Genomic DNA, 6,483 nt, shown 5'->3' with positions numbered 1-6,483 from the left:
GTTAGGAAATGGAAAGGGTTGGAAAAAAATATATTAAGTGAAGTAAGCCAGGCCCAAAGAAACATAGCTCCCATGGTTTCCCTTATTTGCAATATCTAGTATATGTCTGAGTCAAGCAGAAGAGGTCAGGTAAGGTGATGTTAGGGAAATAGACCCTAAGATACGTATTCAAATGTTTTTTTTTTCTTTCATGTGATTGTTTCTAACACATTTATAAGATTATTTCTTTGTTGCTTTGTATGTCCCTCCCCCACAGTATAACCCCTCCTTTCACTGTATTTGATGTTGGTATAATTTGTGGAGGGGAAGGGGAAAAACAAATCGTTTAAATAGAGACACAGGTGGTGGACCCATTGCAACAATGAGATGTACAAGTCGTTATGTCGAAAATGAACTTTACAACTTTGGTGGGAGGGAGCGGGACAATTGGGTGGGGAGGCGGAGGGGGGGGAAGGACAGGAAGGATGGGAAGGGGAAACAAAGGAGGAGACTACTTGCCCATGTAATTGTAAAAAAAAAAAAAAACCATGCCACTTCTTCCACTTTTCTTATTTTGGTTACTGAAAACATTATTTGAGTCTTCACCACAGCTGCCTGTATCTTTGTGTCAACTCTAATGTGGAATGCAATGTTGTTTTATGGTCTGCCTGATAGAAGAGTAGATTACAAAAGCATTAATTAAAAGTTATAATTTTACACACTGGACAAGAAGGAGTAGGTTTGTAATTTTGACAACTAAAGAATTTAGTTCATTTTTTTCATGAAGTTGGAGGAAGGTTTTTTTAAAAAAATATTTAAATTTCAATAGGAAAATATTAGTGAGGCAAATGCAATATCACACCTACACAAAACAAAGCGCCATGCATTGTTTTTTACCAGAAAATAGGAAAAAGGAGCATTTTAAAACAAGCAATTCTTAATGTGAAAAAACCAAAACTTCAATAATGAGTATTTTAGTGAAAAAAATAAAACAACATAATAATTCCCTTGGGCTTTTTGCAAAACTCACATAATGTAAAGCATGCGAAGCAACACCAGAGACAATTTGAGAAAATCATTGTCTTTGTGTGTAATATTAAGATCTTAATGGTGTTGAAAATTATCCGGCAATATATTGAACTCAGATGAGACATGAAATCTTCAAGAGTGATATTGGGCTTAGGGATATGCAATCATGTAGAGAGAGCGCCACCTATTTCATTCTCTCAGGCATCTAGAGAATACTGCTAATGTTGGTGGTGGTTTTCCTGTTCATGCTGTGTCATTAACATGGGTTAATCATATAGAGAAAATATACATCAGCCCTCTGACTCAGAGGTTTTTATCTGTTGAGAGATATGGATGTGTAACTAAGTGCAATCGAAAAGGTTCAGTTAACTAAAATATACAGATGTGAGAAATAACAATGAAAATTCAATGTAGAAAAAAATCCACTTAAAATGCTTGTAAAACAAATTATAGTGGGATAGTTCATCATATTGGGGGAAAATGAACAAAAGGGGAAGGAGAATGAATATGGTAGAAGTCATGTAGGAACAAGTATGAAAAAACAATAATGAGGTTGTTGAATGTGTTTAAGAAAAAAGGAAGGTAGTCACAGAAAATGATGAAAGGGGTACAGGTTATACATGTACAGAAATATCACAACAGAACCTTATTATACAACCAGTACAGACTAATAAAAACTTCAATATGCTTGTTTCTGTAATAAAGATAATACAGAGAAAGAAGCATGAATAGTAAATTTCAATGGTTCAAGTAAACTCTTGAAAAACATATCATGACCCTCAAACCAAGTTCTGATATTTGTTCAAAAATTCCATTATGTATTATCCAGGTAGCACATTTTCTCTACTAAAACATTGAATAGTACAAAGTGAAATTACACCTGCAATCTAATACTACCACCTAGAGTTATACATGATAAAATTTTAGACTCTTTCTCCCTAGTATCAATCTACCTTTTTATTTTAGCAACCTAACACTGTATCTTATACCATGTTTTTTGACAGCATATGTATTAGGCACTTTAAGTTTACTATAAAAAACCTGAAAAGAGTTTAATAAATTTCTAATATTTTGTAAATTTAATTTTTATCACATGAAATTATGTTTCATATGCCAGTCTTCCCTCTTTTTATCTACAGGACATATGTCCCAAAGTCTGAGCAGATACCTGAAACTGTGGGCAGTACTTTAAGAAGTCATCTTCATAAATTTTCTACTTGTCTGAAAATGAGAATTTGGTATTGAAATGGTAGATGAGAGAGTGTGTTTTCTTAAAGGAATATTTTTTGATAAATAAGGAGTATTTGTCTGAGAACAGAAGATAATACACAAAGGCACACAGTACTGGCACATAACAGTGGATTTTAAATCTACAAGCATGCTCTCTTTCTACTTCACAAAGTTCAGGTAGGTGAGGAGGGATTTGGAGAGAGAAGGAACATACAGAAACCAAATCATAAATACACTTTTATATCGTGATCAGTAACTTATCTATTATCCTGAAGGCAATGGAAATTCAATGAATGTTTGCTGAATGTAATTGATTTACCCACTTAGGAAGCATTTGCTTCCTTAAGGAAATCAGACTAGTAATAGAATATGTAGCAAAGGCCCATGTGAATATTCTTTCTTCAGGAAGTGTACTTTATTATCATTGGAGAAATTAAAGAAAGCCTCATTAAATAATTAATTCTAGTTAGTTAATTAGTCAAAAATATAACTGCAAATGCTTTTATATGAAATACTTTAAACATGATTTTTGAAATCTGAGATGAATACTTGAGTTACAAACCGTTGGTAAAGTCCTTGAATAGGGGACTGGCTATTCAGATATTTCTACCTCCTGTTCTTTTGCATAAATCAAACCCACAATTCATATGACTATGACCCATTTTTCCATTTCTTTGAGATAGAGCAAAATGTGTTTAAAATGTAAAAAAGCATCTTAAATGCTGACTCTGTCACCAACATTACCTACAAAGTTTTATGCATTTTCCAACTTCATAATGTTTTAGTTGTGTGCATATGATCACATAAAATGACATTATCAAAATGAACTCCAAGAACTGGAAACAAGAGGGTTTGTTTTTGTTTTTGTTTTTTTCTTTGTTACTATTTTTGTTTTTGTCTTGTTTGTAAGTTTATCTGTTTGGGAGTAAGTCCAGAATGGTGGGGCAAAGGGTTAACTAATGCAGTTTTGATACTCACTAGACACTGTTAAAACTAAGCTATACAACTTGCAGGTGGGAATGTGCGGACAAAACTGGGAAAGAGAGAGAAGGGATGAGACCGTTTTTAAAAAGTAATGTATTCATTACCTGACTTATGTAACTGTAAATCCACTGTATATAACCTTTATAATAATAATAGAAGGAAATAGCAAACAAAATATTTAAATCTGAAAAATGTATACTGAGAATTAATTATATTTCCACAGAAATTTAGAACAATTGTTTTAGAATACCAAATCCAGCTCAGGTTTCATTATAAAAATAAAGTTTGCTCTTAGGTTCATTAATTGACTTAATATTTAATTAATGGATTTTTTTAATTAATTATATTTCCACAGAAATTTAGAACAATTGTTTTAGAATACCAAATCCAGCTCAGGTTTCATTATAAAAATAAAGTTTGTTCTTAGGTTCATTAATTGACTTAATATTTAATTAATGGATTTGTTAGTAATTACTGAAACTGGCTTAATCAGGTTTACTAGTTCAGACAACTCTTGGTATGAATCATAGAAATAGGAGAAGCAATTTGGAACTCCAAGTCCCCCCGCCCTCCCACCACATCATAGGCCAGTACTGGGCCTGGGTGCTGTCTCTTAGGATTTTTAATCAAAGGTGGCACTCAGCCACTTGAGTCACACCTCTGCTTTCAGCTTTTTGCTGGTTAGTTGGGGATAAGAACCATAAGGACTTTGTTGCTGGCTACAAACTCCAAACCTCAGAAGCTAGGACCATAGGCATGAACCACCAGTGCCTGGCTTTTCCATTATTCTCTACTCTAGAAAGGGAGAGCATTGGCAAGCCAAGCAAGACGTAGGTAGAGGGTTTTAAGAGGAACTATCAATAGAATTTGTCCTTTCTTGAAATTTCCAAAACTGTATATGAAAGTATAGGGCTGGGAAGATGGCTCAGTGGTAGAGTGCTTGCCTTGCATGCCTGAGGCCCTGGGTTCGATTCCTCAACACCACATAAGCAAAAAAGAAAAAAGCCGGAAGTGGCGCTGTGGCTCAAGTGGTAGAGAGCTAGCCTTGAGCTGAAGAGCTGAGGGACAGCGCCCAGGCCCAGAGTTCAGGCCCCACGACCAGACCCAAAAAAAAAAAAAAAGAAAGTATAATAAATTGGGAAACATCATACATTTTCTCAGAAAAATGAGGATGGCTATAATTAAAGCACATTATGAAAATGTCATTATGAAGACCCATTAAAATGTTCCCAAAATCTATTTCCAGGATATATGTGTGTGTCCAACATCTAAAAATTCGCATTACATTTTATTTCATTGTTGGAAAATTTGAGCCAATTCCACATGGCTTTAAAAATATAAATATTATTTTATTGACAATTACTTTAATCTTTATTTTATTGATACCTTGTATGAGTTTTCTCACATGTACTCTGGTCATTTAAACTTCTTATGTTGATATTTATAAACAAAACTTTTATGATTGAGTGACTTAATCTTATTTAAAGGAAAAATTATGTAATGATCCCCAGAGAGCTAATACAAAAATACTTTGAGACAATTAAGAAAAGCTATATAGCCAGTGACCTTGCCTTTTCTGACTCCTTATTTTAACTCCCTCATGTTTTGACTCCTAAAGATCGTTTTAACTAATCAGCCTTAATCGGGAAGCCAGACAAGTTTGGCCAACAGTGGGTACCACCAGATGTCTGGAAGACGAAAGGGCACAGAGACTAGCAAATTTGGATTCCTGTTCCAACCCTAAAACTTTAGCAATGTCCCGACCTTACTTAATTGTGTCTCCTCTGAGATTAGCCATAATGGGCTCCAGAAACATCAAGTTACTTCTCTTCTGCTGATTTAAGTTACTAATGGTTTCTGTAGGGGACCCTAATACCCTACAAAAACTTTTATATGTGGGGAGGCGGGGCTGGGGGGGGGGGGGGTTGGTCGTAGGACTTGAACTCTGGGCTTGGGCGCTGTCCCTGAGCTCTTCAGCTCAAGGCCAGTGCTCTACCGCTTGCGACACAGCGCCACTTCCGATTTTCTAGTGGTTTATTGGAGATAAGAGTCTCATGGACTTTCCTGCCTGGGCTGGCGTTGAACCATGATCCTCAGATCTCAGCCTCCTGAGTACCTAGGATTACCGGCGTGAGTCACCGGTACCCAGCCTACAAACACTTCTTTAAATAGCTCTTCAGCCAATATTCTATTTTCCACTAAGACCCATGATGTACAACTATCAATTATCAGTCTAAAACAGCCTTATTACAAGTTTGCTACTCAAAAATACTTCAAAGTTCTTAGGTTTGTTTGTTTTGCATACCTCGTTTAGGTTTATTTTAGTTCTGCCTGAAAACAAAGAGGGAATAAAAAGAAAACTAATTTTATATTATTTAATAAATATTTAGTATAATCCTATACTTTCACTCCACAATCCTACTACTACGACTGTGTCATTTGCTAATACTTAAGTGTCTGATGATGCATGTCAGGGATCATAACCATAAGGATCCAGGACAACCAAGGAGGACTGATAATGAGGAAAGCCAGCCAAGTTCAGTGAACTAGGACGAGCAGGATGGAGCAGGTGGAATAAGTCCACATTATAAATGCAACATTTCTAGGCTGTCAAAGGTAGTTACTGAAATGCAAAAGCCAGACCTCGAAACCATTGGTCCCTATATTTTCAGAGAAACCAAAATCCATAAACATATTACAATTTATTTGCAAATGCTCACTCATGATGTTGGCTTAATTTTATTTTTAATGATGTGGAATTTAAACCAGATGGACCTGCTGGTTTTTTTTCCTTTATATTTTTTAATGTACAACTCCTAGAAGCATCACAATATCAAGGCAATGCATTCAGTTGATGAACCAGGTTCGCATGTCCTAATATTTCTAAAAGTCATTTAGTAAGTTGTCCTCATAGAGGGGATACATTAGATGTTAAATTGATAAACATAAGAATCCACACTTTATCTTAGCCCAAAGGCTGAGAAGGGAAATCTACAATTTAGATCTTGCTCTCAGAGACCAGTTTTTATCTTTGATGGATATATAAGATGGTTATTGGCTGTATTACTTGAAATGGCAAATATTTAGACACAGAACAGTGACACTCATAAAGCAGGTTTTATTACACATATAAGCTAGTATGTTCCAATTAAAAGTACAATGTGGATCTGCATGAATGAACTGAAAAGGATATGCTATTTATATTTGTATTATCTTGCAATAACTTTCAAAATAATATAAAGACAATGGTGTAATATTTAA

At 35.0% G+C, this 6,483-nt stretch overlaps 1 non-coding gene across 1 annotated transcript; it reads right to left on the bottom strand.

Moving 5' to 3' along the window:
* Positions 1-6,022: 6,022 nt before the first annotated feature.
* Positions 6,023-6,211, bottom strand: LOC122102489. The gene has a single exon (XR_006146503.1). It is a non-coding gene; the product is annotated as a U2 spliceosomal RNA (small nuclear RNA).
* Positions 6,212-6,483: the final 272 nt, after the last annotated feature.

Source organism: Dipodomys spectabilis, unplaced genomic scaffold, assembly GCF_019054845.1.
Source record: "Dipodomys spectabilis isolate Male_0828 unplaced genomic scaffold, ASM1905484v1 ptg000783l, whole genome shotgun sequence".
Classification (NCBI taxonomy): domain Eukaryota; kingdom Metazoa; phylum Chordata; class Mammalia; order Rodentia; family Heteromyidae; genus Dipodomys; species Dipodomys spectabilis.
The sequence above is the reverse complement of the archived record's forward strand: the minus strand, read 5'-3'. Positions and strand labels throughout refer to the sequence as shown.